Source organism: Macaca fascicularis, chromosome 14 (genome assembly GCF_037993035.2).
Source record: "Macaca fascicularis isolate 582-1 chromosome 14, T2T-MFA8v1.1".
NCBI classification, from domain to species: domain Eukaryota; kingdom Metazoa; phylum Chordata; class Mammalia; order Primates; family Cercopithecidae; genus Macaca; species Macaca fascicularis.
The window spans coordinates 128,472,763-128,485,373 of record NC_088388.1 but is presented as its reverse complement, the minus strand read 5'-3'; the positions used below and the strand labels follow the sequence as shown (position 1 = coordinate 128,485,373).

At 41.6% G+C, this 12,611-nt stretch overlaps 1 pseudogene; it reads left to right on the top strand.

Moving 5' to 3' along the window:
- Positions 1-748: 748 nt before the first annotated feature.
- LOC102145828 (elongin-B pseudogene) lies at positions 749-3,189 on the top strand (annotated as a pseudogene).
- The last annotated feature ends 9,422 nt before the right edge of the window (positions 3,190-12,611 follow it).

Here is a 12,611-nt window from a genome sequence, read left to right as displayed (position 1 = left end):
ATAGATATGATATGTTTATCAAATATTTGAGCAAATATGAATCAACATGGACAACTTCCATAATCAAAATGTTGAAAAGGAAATGAAAGCAAGTTGTAGAATACTTTATACATTTCATGGTACTAATTATATAAAGTTTAAAACATGCAAATAATATTACATATTACTTAGCAATACATACATATGTGGTAAAAGTATAAAGAGTAGGCTGGGCCTGGTGACTCGCACCTGTAATCCTAGCACTTTGGGAGGTGAGGCGGGCAGATTGCCTGAGCTCAGGAGTTCGAGACCAGCCTGGGCAACACGGTGAAACCCCGTCTCTACTAAAATACAAAATAAATTAGCTGGGCGTGGTGGCGTGCACCTATGGTCCCAGCTGCTTGGGAGGCTTAGGCAGGAGAATTGCTTGAACCTGGGAGGCAGAAGTTGCAATGAACCGGGATCGCGCCACTGCACTCCAACCTGGGCGACAGAGCGAGACTCCGTCTTTAAAAAAAAAAAAAAAAAAAAAAGTATAAAGAAATGCATGGGCTGAATAATCACCAAATTTCAGAAAGTGGTTACATATGTTAGAGATGGAGGAAGCTGCAAATGAGGATGATTACACAGAGGGTATCAGCTGCACTGACAATGTTTTATTTCTTAAGCTCTGTGGGATACATGGATGTTCATTCCATTATTCTTTTTATCTTTTGTATATCGTAAATCTTTCATGGTAAATTTACAACATTATGTAGCTATAAAACAGTTCCACAGAAAGGCAATATAATAACGTGCCTTCGCTGGGGGAGGCGGGGCATGCCGGGCCGCGCGCGGGCTGCTGGGAACGGGGCGGAGCGCGGCCGCGCCGGCGCATTGAGGGAAGCGGCAACCGCCGCGATGGACTTGTTCCTCAGGATTCGGCGCCACAAAACCGCCATCTTCACTGATGCCGAGGAGTCCATCACGGTGTCCGAGCTGAAGCGCCTCGTGGAGGGACTCCTCAAGCGGCCTCCCGACGAGCAGCGGCTATACAAGGACGACCAGCTCTTGGATGATGGCAAGACACTTGGCGAGTGTGGCTTCACCAGCCAAACAGCACGGCCACTGGCTCCAGCCTCAGTGGGGCTGGCCTTCCGGGCAGACGACACCTTTGAGGCCCTGTGCATCGAGCCGTTCTCCAGCCCGCCCGAGCTGCTCGACGTGATGAAGCCCCAGGACTCGGGAAACAGTGCCGGTGAACCAGCTGTGCAGTGAGGACCCCCGAGAGGCCTATTCCCCCCGATGAAAGAGATTTGAGAGTCTGAAAAAGAAAAAACATGGAAAAAGTTTGTACTATGACATTAAGTTAAACAAATTACATATTCAAAATGATTACAGCTACTTGAAAGCCATCCAAAAATCTTGCAAAGAAATATCCCCCAAAGTTACTGTTTTTCACATTGGATGGTGATGTTACCTCCTTATTCCTTTAAAACATTTCCTCTATTTTCTCTTATTATTGACATTACAAATATAATTGAAAAACGGTAAACCTATTTTTAAAATAAGCGTGATATATTCATTAGTTACTAAGCCATTTGTACTATTATGTCACATTTGATTTGTAAATTAATGTTCTGCTTAGCTTTGAGTCTAGCATCATGTGTAAGATGTGGAAGGATGGAGAAGACCAGAGAGAGAGGAGGTTGGCAGGGACCTGAGTTTGTTGACAAAGGATGAAAGCAGGACGGGCTGGACGCAGTGGCTCATGCCTGCCATCCTAGCACTTTGGGAAGCTGAGGAGGGAGGATCACTTGAGCCCAGGAGTTTGAGACCAGCTTGGGCAATGTAACGGGACCCTGTCTCTACAAAATAAATTAGTCTGGTATGGTGTTGTGTGCCTATAGGCCTAGCTACTCAGGAGGCTGAGACAAGACAATTGTTTGGGTACAGGAGTTTGATGCGGTGGTGAGGTATGATTGCATCACTGGACTCCAGCCTGGACAACACAGTGAGACCCTATCTTAAAAAGAGAAAAAGAAAGCAAGGTGGGCCAAGGCTTGCTGTTATAGATTCCTGAAGTATTTGAGGAAGATTATTCTGATTGTTACGGGTGATCTAGGTTGGCTTCCAATGAGACTTGAAGTAGCAGCAAGGTTCCTTATATGAAAGTATGGAACATAAATTCACTTTGTTGAAAGAAAGAATAAATGAATGGAAGAATAAGTCAGAGCTAATATTAATTTGAGGCTCTTAATTCAAGCTTAGATACTGTTATTTCAGTGATTTCCCATGGATCTTAGTATTTTAGAACTGACCTGGGTCTTGGAGAGCATTTGTTTTAACTTCTTTATGTTATGGCCAAACAAACGAAATTCCAGAGAAGCTGAATAACACCACCAAGTAAATAAAAGAGGGTATTTGGACTTTCCTTTCATCATATTATTAACTTTTTTAAAAGAAAGCAGGTGGCCAGGTGCAGTGGCTCACACCTGTAATCTCAGCACTTTGGGAGGCCGGGGCAAGCAGATCCTTTGAGGTCAGCAGTTCGAGACCAGCCTGCCCAACATGGTGAAACTCCATCTCTACTAAAATTACACAAATCAGCCAGGCATGGTGGCAGGTGCCTTTAGTCCCATCTACTCAGGAGGCTGACCTGTAGTCCCAGCTACTTGGGAGGCTGAGGCAGGAGAATCACTTGAACCTGGGAGGCAGAGGTTGCAGTGAGCTGAGATTGTACCACTGCACTCCAGCCTGGGCGACAGGGTAAGACTTCACCTCAAAAAACAAAAAACAAAAAACAAAAGGCAAGTGGGAGCCTAATCTTTTTATAAGAAAATGTACTACAAATTCCTTGGCCTGCCCTTTGCCACTTATAGAAAACCCCTGACAATCTGGCTCCAACCTATCTTTCCACCTTATCTCCCACTAATCCTCCAGAAAAGCATGGAATTTCTGTTATCCTCACCAATAAGGCCCTCCACCCTTCTCTCTGCCTATCTAAAACAATTCATCTTTCCAGGTACAACTAGAATACCAAGAGTATAATCCAGAGGTAATGTCATGAGTGCCTGAATGTGATTGAAATGTGTGGAAATGAAGTAGAATGGAAAAAGCTTGTGCTTAAGAAAGGGGAGAACAAAGAAGCCACGGGGAATAATAATAACAGTACTGCTAATAATGGCAGTGTTAACTACTAACATTAAATGCATGCTTATGATATGCTAAGCCCTGTGTTAACCATTTTTTGTTCATTATTACACTTAATAATGTTCTCAGTAACTCTGAAATCATATATCAGGATTGTGTTACGTGTAACAGAAAACCTTATTATAAGAAGTCAGGTTTTTTTTTTCTTCCATTCAATAAGGAGGCCAGTCCAGTTTTGTGTGACCATGAGAGGTCACCAAGAACCCAGGCTCATTCTGTCTTCTTTCTCCACTATTCTTAGCGTATGTCTTTCATTTTCAAGGTCATAATATAACTTTTCAAGACATTATATCTGCCTTCCAGAGAGAAATGCAGTAGGTATCTCTTTACAAGGACTTCTGTCAACATCTCTTTGATAAGAGCTATGTTACCTGGCTACTGCTAGTTGCAAGGAAGGCTGGGAGACCACCAAATAAAATTCCCTTAATAAAGAGGAGGGAGGGATGGATATTTAGGTAGGGAGCCTGCAGTGTTATCCTCAGTTTATAGATAAGGAAAATGAGGTATAAGAATACTAAGAGCCGGGCGTGGTGGCTCCTGCCTATAATCCCAGCACTTTGGGAGGTGGAGGTGGGTGGATCATCTGAGATCAGGAGTTCCAGACCAGCCTGACCAATATGGTGAAACTCTGTCTCTACTAAAAATACAAAAATTATCCAGGTATGATGGCGTGTGACTGTAGTCCCAGCTACTAGGGAGGCTGAGACAGGAGTATTGCTTGAACCCAGGAGGCAGAGGTTGCAGTGAGCGAAGATTGCACCACTGCACTCCAGCCTGGGTGACAGAGTGAGACCCCGTCTCAAAAAAAAAGAATGCTAAGAAACAGGCAAGGCATGGTGGCTCATGCCTTATAATCCCAGCACTTTGGGAGGCCAAGGCAGATGAATCACTTGAGGCCAGGAGTTCGAGACTAGCCTGGCCAAAACCCCGTCTCTACTAAAAATACAAAAATTGGCTGGGTGTTGTGGCACACGCCTGTAATTCCAGATACTCTGGAGACTGAGGCAGGAGAATCGCTTGAACCTGGGAGGTGAAGGTTGCAGTGAGCTGATATCGTGCCATTGCACGACTGATATCCAGCCTGGGTGACAGAGTGAGACTGGGTCTCAAAAAAAAAATGCTAAGAAACAATGGGACAAGTAGATCTGACAGCATGGCCCATGTCCCTAACAGTTTGCATTATATGGCACATTTTTTTTTTTTTGAGACGGAGGCTCGCTCTGTCACCTAGACCAGAGTGCAGTGACGCGATCTCGGCTCACTGCAACCTCCACCTCCCGGGTTCAAGTGATTCTCCTATATATGGCACAATTTTTTAAATGGGTTAGTCCTACTCTCTACTTAAGGTGTGGTATAAACAATATCAGAACACATTTTATACTACTGTTTCCCTTCTTTGGTAGCTTCTCTTCCTCTTCCTTGCTGTCTTTTTCTTTCAGATCTCAAAGGGGAGGCTGTGGGTTTTGGTTAGAGCTGAAAGGAAAGAAAACTAGTGTCAGTCTTTTGTTTCCCATTTGAAATAGTGGCTAACTCTAGGAAACAATAGACATATTGATGGTTTCATAAGACTTGGTGAATGATTAAGTGTGGAGCTTGATGTAGAGTCAAACAAAATCTTAAGGTTTTGACCACAAAGTTGTTATATGGACAATGGAAGATACATATTAGTAAGAAAGGAGAATTGTTGGTTTACTTTTCTGTGTTAAGTTTCAGATGTTGGCAAAAATTCCTGATGGGTATCAATAAATCTCGTGTAAGTCAGTCATAATGAGCAAGTGAGAAGAAAAATAAGGCAAACATATTTGTAAAAACAATGATGATCCTGTCCCTACTGGAATAATAAAATGTATTTGTTTTACCTATGTCGATACCTGTTTATAATACAGCTTTGCATGCCTAAAGATGAAAGAAAAGGCAGTATTTCACAGTTTTGAAGATAAGGCAACAATGACATTTAAAAATAAAAAGACCAGGCTGGGCACCGTGGCTCATGCCTGTAATCCCAGCACTTTGGGAGGCTGAGGTGAGCGGATCAAGAGGTCAGGAGATCAAGACAATCCTGGCTAACATGGTGAAACCCCGTCTCTACTAAAAATACAAAAAAATTAGCTAGGCGTGGTGGCACGCGCTTGTAGTCCCAGCTACTTGGGAGACTGAGGCAGGAAAATGGCGTGAACCTGGGAGGGTGGAGCTTGCAGTGAGCCAAGATCGCGCCACTGCACTCTAGCCTGGGCGACAGAGCAAGACTCTGTCTCAAAAAAAAAAACCAGAAGCATCACCAGCTTCTATCTATGTCTGTACTTGGGGACAGATGGCATTTTATTAAATTCCTACAAACCAATCTATAAATTGGGTGGATGGAATAAACACAAAAATTTGGGAATTCAGAGAGCCTCCGTGATGTATGACATTGGCAAAAATCAACTTCAGATCTCTAAATAGTGGTGAGTGCTGTAACTTTTCATCTCATGGAAACAGTTTATTTGAAGTGTGACAGGCTGGGCGTGGTGGCTCAAGCCTATAATCCCAGCACTTTGGGAGGCTGAGGCAGGCGGATGACGAGGTCAGGAGTTTGAGACCAGCCTGGGCAACATGGTGAAACCTCATCTCTACTAAAAATACAAAAATTAGCCACACGTGGTGGTGGGCACCAGTAGTCCCAGCTACTCAGGAGGCTGAGGCAGGATAATCACTTGAGCCCGGGACGCGGAGGTTGCAGTGAGCTGAGATTGCACCACTGAACTCCAGCCTAGGCGACAGCGAGACTCCATCTCGACAACAACAAAAAAAAGAATGTCACTGTCTTTTTAGTCTTCTCATAGGCTTTATTGCCATATGTGCTGGAAAAATCCATCCAAATTTTTTCATCTGATTTGCATGAGCAATATCTATGTCTGAGGATTATTCATGGATTACCCATAAATATTCAGAACAATGTTCCTGTAGATCTTAATCTTTGCTATATTTGGCTTAGGGTTTTGTTTTCTAAAAAATTTTCCATTTCCTTTCTCCCATTCACCATAAGATTCTCCCTAGTTTACCATTTGGTCAGCCACGATATTTGCAATCTCACTTGGATCAAATGGGACTATGTATATGAAAGGCTCTGTGTGTTGTAGAACACTATACAAAAAGACGGGTTTTACTCAAGATAAAAATATTTTGTCCTGTATTGAGTTTTTAAAATTAAGCTTTAAGTAAACAAAAAAGATGTCTGAATGTCTCATCAGTGAAAATTCTTAGAAAGTATTTTCAATGCTGGCCGGGCACGGTGGCTCAAGCCTGTAATCCCAGCACTTTGGGAGGCCGAGGCAGGGGGATCAAAAGGTCATGAGATCAAGACCATCCTGGCTAACACGGTGAAACCCCATCTCTACTAAAAATACAAAAAAAAAATTAGTCGGGCGTGGTGGTGGCCGCCTGTAGTCCCAGCTACCCGGGAGACTGAGGCAGGAGAATGGTGTGAACCTGGGAGGTGGAGCTTGCAGTAAGCCGAGATCGTGCCACTGCACTCCAGCCTGGGCAACAGAGCAAGACTACGTCTCAAAAAAAAAAAAAAAAAAGTATTTTCTATAATGTTTTCTGGGAGCTGTCATTTAAAACACGAATCATTCATCTCTTCTTAGCCTACTCTACTAAAGGTTTTGTGCTTGTTTTTGTTTTTCTCTTTACATTTTCCTTCCCAGTACTACTTCTCCGCTCTTCTTTGTAAGGAAAGCAAGCAAACCACTGGCCCAAAGTCTACAACTGTTTTTCTCTTCCATCCCTATTATGTTCTTTTGTCATTTCCCCTATTATTGTTCAGCTAGCCATCAAGCCAAATTATAAACAGGGGGGAAGAAGATGGCAAAAGGCCACCGTTTCTTTAAAACAGGCTGGAAAGCAACCTTCTCCAACAAACAGGTAGCAATCCAGCACAAGTGAACGCACACAAAGGGGCCACTGGGCTGCGACCCGTTAACTCCCTTGGGACCAACTGGTGCGATCAGAGAAAAGAGAATCACAGATTGCTCAGTTGTATTTCCTGCTGTCAGTGAGGAGTAGAGAGAATCAAAACTAGGCTTGGCAAGTGAACAGATAGATCATAGGCAAAGTGGTGGAACCAGTCAAGCGTGTCTGGGGCAGAAACCTTGACCTCAGGCATTCCAGAAATCATTTCTAACAATCGAATCATCTCACACATCTAATTTTTTGAAGGATCAAGTTAAGTACATAGTAGGCTCATGAACTTGTATTTTTCTTTGGCATTTCCTGTAATTATTGTTACTATTTAGGGAAAACTATTAATTTGTATTTATTTTGTGTCTAGTCACCAAACTCTCTTGTAGACTTAATTGTATACTCTGTATGTAACGATAATTTTGTTTTCTCTTTTCTAATAATTATCTCTTATTTTTGTTGTGTTTTACTGCATTGGTTTGAACTTCCAAGGCAGTGCTGTTTGTTTGTTTGCTTGTGGAGACAGGGTTTCACTCTGTTGTCCAGGCTGAATGCAGTGGTATAACCATACCTCACTGCAGTCTCACACTCATGGGCTGAAGCAATCCCAGCCTCAGCCTCCAGAGTAGCTACTACTACAGGTATGTGCTACCATGCCTGGCTAATTTTTCAATGTTTTGTAGAGAGTGGGGTATAGCTATGTTGCCCAGGCTGGTCTCGAATCCTTGGGTCTCAATCAATCTTCCTACCTTAGCCTCCCAAAGTGTTGGGATTACAGTCATGAGCCATTGTGTTCAGCCTCAAGGCAGTGTTAAATAATTGCAACATATGGCATTGTTGTCACCTCCTTTTTTTTTTTTTGAGACGGAGTCTTGCTCTGTTGCCCAGGCTGGAGGGCAATGGCACGATCTCGGCTCACTGCAAGCTCTGCCTCCCAGGTTCATGCTGTTCTCCTGCCTCAGCCTCCCGAGTAGCTGGGACTACAGGCACCCACCACCATGCCCGGCTAATTTTTTTATATTTTTAATAGAGACGGGGTTTCACCGTGTTAGCCAGGATGGTCTTGATCTCCTGACCTCGTGATCCGCCCATCTCGGCCTCCCAAAGTGCTGGGATTACAGGTGTGAGCCACCGCGCCCGGCTGTCACCTCCTTAAAACAAAACAAAAACAAATAGAGACGAGGTATCACTATGTTGCCCAGGTTGGTCTCGAACTCCTGCACTCAAGTGATCCTCCTGCCTCAGCCTACCACAGTGCTGAGATTACAGATGTGAGCCACCATGCTTGTCTCTATTTTTCTTTTTATCATCTCTTTTTTATAGGAATGCTTCAGTTGATTATCATAAGTAGGATATTGTAGGGGGTTGAATTTTATCCCCCTAAAAAGATACTCAAGGTCTAATCCCTCTCCCGCTCCTCATACCTGTCAATGCAACCTTCTTCAGGAATAGGGCTTTTGTAGATGTACTAAGTTAAGATGAGTTTATACTTGATAAGGGTGGACCCTAAATACAATGATTATTGTCCTTGTAGGGAGAGGGAGATCTGGAAATGAACACAGTTCAGGGAAGACGGGCAGGTGAAGGCAGAAGCAGAAAGTGAAGTGATGAAACTGCAAGCCAGGAAATTCCAAGGATTGCTGGCGAACACAGGAATTTAGGAAGAGGCAAGAAAGAATTCTTTCCCAGAGACTTCTGAGGGAATACAGCCTTGCCAATAGCTTATTTCAGCCTTCTAGATTTCAGAGCTGGGAGAGAATGAATGTCTATTGTTTCAATCTTCCAGTTTATGGTAGTTTGTTCCTAGGAAACTAATACATATGTTTTTTATATTTGAAAATAGGTATTTGGCCGGGCGCGGTGGCTCACGCCTGTAATCCCAGCACTTTGGGAGGCCGAGGCGGGCGGATCACGTCAGGAGATCGAGACCACGGTGAAACCCCGTCTCTACTAAAAATACAAAAAATTAGCCGGGCGCGGTTGTGGGCGCCTGTAGTCCCAGCTACTCGGGAGGCTGAGGCAGGAGAATGGCGTGAACCTGGGAGGCGGAGCTTGCAGTGAGCCGAGATCGCGCCACTGCACTCCAGCCTGGGCGACAGAGCGAGACTCCGTCTCAAAAAAAAAAAAAAAAAAAAAAGAAAATAGGTATTTAAGAACATTTCTACTTCTCTTTGACTAGGATATTTTGTAAAATTAATAAGGAATAAACACTCTTTAATCAAATGAGTTTTTAGCATCTTGCTTGCTAAAATGTATGCATTTTTTAAAAAGTATGTATTTTAGTTTTAAAATTGTATGTGTATATGCACATAAATTTAATATTTGTTATAAATCCATAAATGCAATCATGTTATATATCTTGGATTTTACGTTTTTCATATTGTGGTCTTTTTCTTCTTGTTTTCCTTCTTGTTTTGCTTTGCGTTCTCCTCTTCTCCTGCCTACTTCACCCTAACCCACATACCCAGGTAACTGTATATTCACAGATGTTTATATATTTGCATACACACACACACACACAGATTTTTTTTTTCAATATTTGTTTTACAGAATGAAATATCACACATGGGATGGTCAATTTTATGTGTCAACTTGGTTATTCCCTCAGTTACTAATCTAGCTGTTGTGATTAAAGTCCATAATCAATGACTTTAGTAAAGGAGAATATCTTAGATAATCTGGTTGGGCCTCATCCGTTCAGTTGAAAGGCCTTAAGAGTAGAACCGAGGTTTCTGGGAAGAAGAAATTCCACCTGTGGGTAGCAGCCTCAGCCCATGCCAGAGAGTGCCACCTGCCCTTCCTTATGGCCTGCTCTATGGATTCAGACTTGCCTAGCTAGACCTGATGATTAATCGATCAATTGTGTAATTGAATTTCCTTCAACAAATCCCTTATGATGTCTCCTGCTGTTTCTGTTTTCCTAATTGAGCCCTGACTGATAGAATGGACTTTTTCTCATTTTGCCTTTTTCGTTCAGCAATATATCTTGGAAATTATTCTAAGTCCACTGACATAGCTATTGTTCATCCACTTTAATTGCTGCATACTATTTTATGGTATAGATGTGCCATTATTTTTTGACTGTTTCCAGTTTCATGCCATTATGGAAAACGCTGACTTAAATGCCTTATATTGGTTCTTTTCTTTCCTCAAGATAGAATCCCAGAATGGAGAATTTTTGAGTTAAAACAATTATACAAATATTTCCTATAATATGTAGAGTCATAGTCATCCCTTGGTATCCTTGGGGATGGGTTCCAGGACACCTGTGGGTACCAAAATCCACATATGCTCAAGTCCCTTATATAAAATGGCATAGTATTTGCATATAACCTAGACACATCCTGCCATATACTTTAAATCCTTTCTAGATTATATATTATAATACCACATAAAAGTGATGGTCAATTTTATGTGTCAACTGGTTGGTTATTCCATCGACTACTAATCTAGGTGTTGCTGTGATGAAAATCTATAATCAATGACTTTTAGTAAAGGAGTATATCTTAGATAATCTGGGTGGGCCTCATCCAATTAGTTGAAAGAAGGGAAGGGAAGAACTGAGATTTCTGGGAAGAAGAAATTCCACTTGTGGATAGTAGCCTCAGACCATCAGCCTCAACAACAATACAATGTAAATGCTAGGTAAATGGTTGTTATACTGTATTGATTCTTTTTTTTTTTTTTTGAGACAGAGTCTTGCTCTGTCACCCAGACTGAAGTGCAGTGAAATGATCTCCCCTCATTGCAACCTCTGCCTCCTGGGTTCAAGCAATTCTCTTGCCTCAACCTCCCGAGTCGTTGGGATTACAGGCATGCACCACTAGGCCTAGCTAATTTTTGTATTTTTAGTAGAGATGGGGCTTCACCATGTTGGCCAGGCTGCTCTCAAACTCCTGAACTCAGGTGATCTGCCAGCCTCGGCCTCCCAAAGGGCTGGGATTATAGATATGAGCCACTACACCTGGCCTTGGGTGGGGACACAACCAAACCATATCACCACTATGTACTTGATTCTTATTTGTATTATTTTTTATTGTAGTATTATTATTTTTAATTGCTTTTTTCCAAATACTTTCAAATCTTTGCTTGGTGGAATCCATGGATGGGGAACCTACAGATACAGAGGGTGGACTGTATACCTTTATACATACTTAATTTTAATTGATGTTACTACCTCCTTTCCTAAAAAGCTGGAACAATTCATAGCACCACTAATGTTGTATGAAAATACAAAGTCATAGGTGCTACAGTTCTTTTTACCTTTTTTCTGTCTGATGAACATAAAGTGATATTTATAATAATAATTACTTTAATTTCCATATTCCTGATATGTAGTTTGAGCACTTTTAATACAGCTTCTGGCATTTGGATTTGTTTTCCCTAAAATTTTCTTGATATTCTGTGTCTATTATTAGGTTGTTTGCCTTTTCTTATAAATTTGTAAGAAATTCCTCTTTGTTCTCTGGCCTTGCTCGGTGGCTCATGCCTGTGATCTCAGTATTTTGGGAGGCCAAGACTGGTGTATTGCTTGAGCCCAGGAGTTCAAGACCAGCCTGGGCAACAGAGCAAAACCCTCTCTCTACAAAAAATAGGCCTGGCTCAGTGGCTCATGCCTGTAATCTCAGCAATGGGGAGGCCATGACAGGTGGATCATTTGAGCCTGGGAGTTTGAGAACAGCCTGGGCAATATGGCAAAACCCTACAAAATAAAAAATAATAAAATTAGCCAAGCATGGTAGCATGCACCTGTAGTCCCAGTTACTTGGGAGGCTGAGGTGGGAGGATTGCTTGAGCTTGGGGAGTCAAGGCTACAGTGAGCTGTGACTGTGTTACTGCACTCCAGGCTGAACAGCAGAATAAGACCTTGTCTCAATTAAAAAATAAATAAAAAGAAATTATTCTTTGTTTTATCACAAAAATTTTAATGTACTGTTTATTGAATTTATTTATGGTGTATATAGCTGAAGTTTTTGTTTAGCTGTTTGTAAATATGCGTATTGTCTTCATTATAGTTTTTGTTTGTTCGTTTTTACAATTATAGCTTCTCAGTTTCAAAACTTGGGTAAAGGTCACCGTTGTCCCTAGAAGAGATGGTACAGGTAAGTATCTTAGATTGTCTTGCAAGATGTTTATTACTTTATTGTTGTATTTGTCTTTAGTCTTTTTTTAATGATATATTCACCTAAAAAAACCCAAGAGATCATAATAAATCTTAATCATATTTTAAACAAAGGGAGAAGTAAATTCTCCTTTTAAAATTCTTAGCCAATTTAAAAATGTTCTTTGATTAATATAATTTTCAGAAATTCCAAAGCAATTTTAATAGCATTGTTGAGCTATAATTGACATATAATTTCAAAATATTTCCTTTGGAACTTTTGCAATCCTTCCCCTGCCAACCTTTCTTTACTCCCCAGGCAATCCCTGATCTGCTTCCTATCACTACAGATTAGTTTGCATTTTCTAGGATTTAATATAAATGGAATCATGCAGTAAAT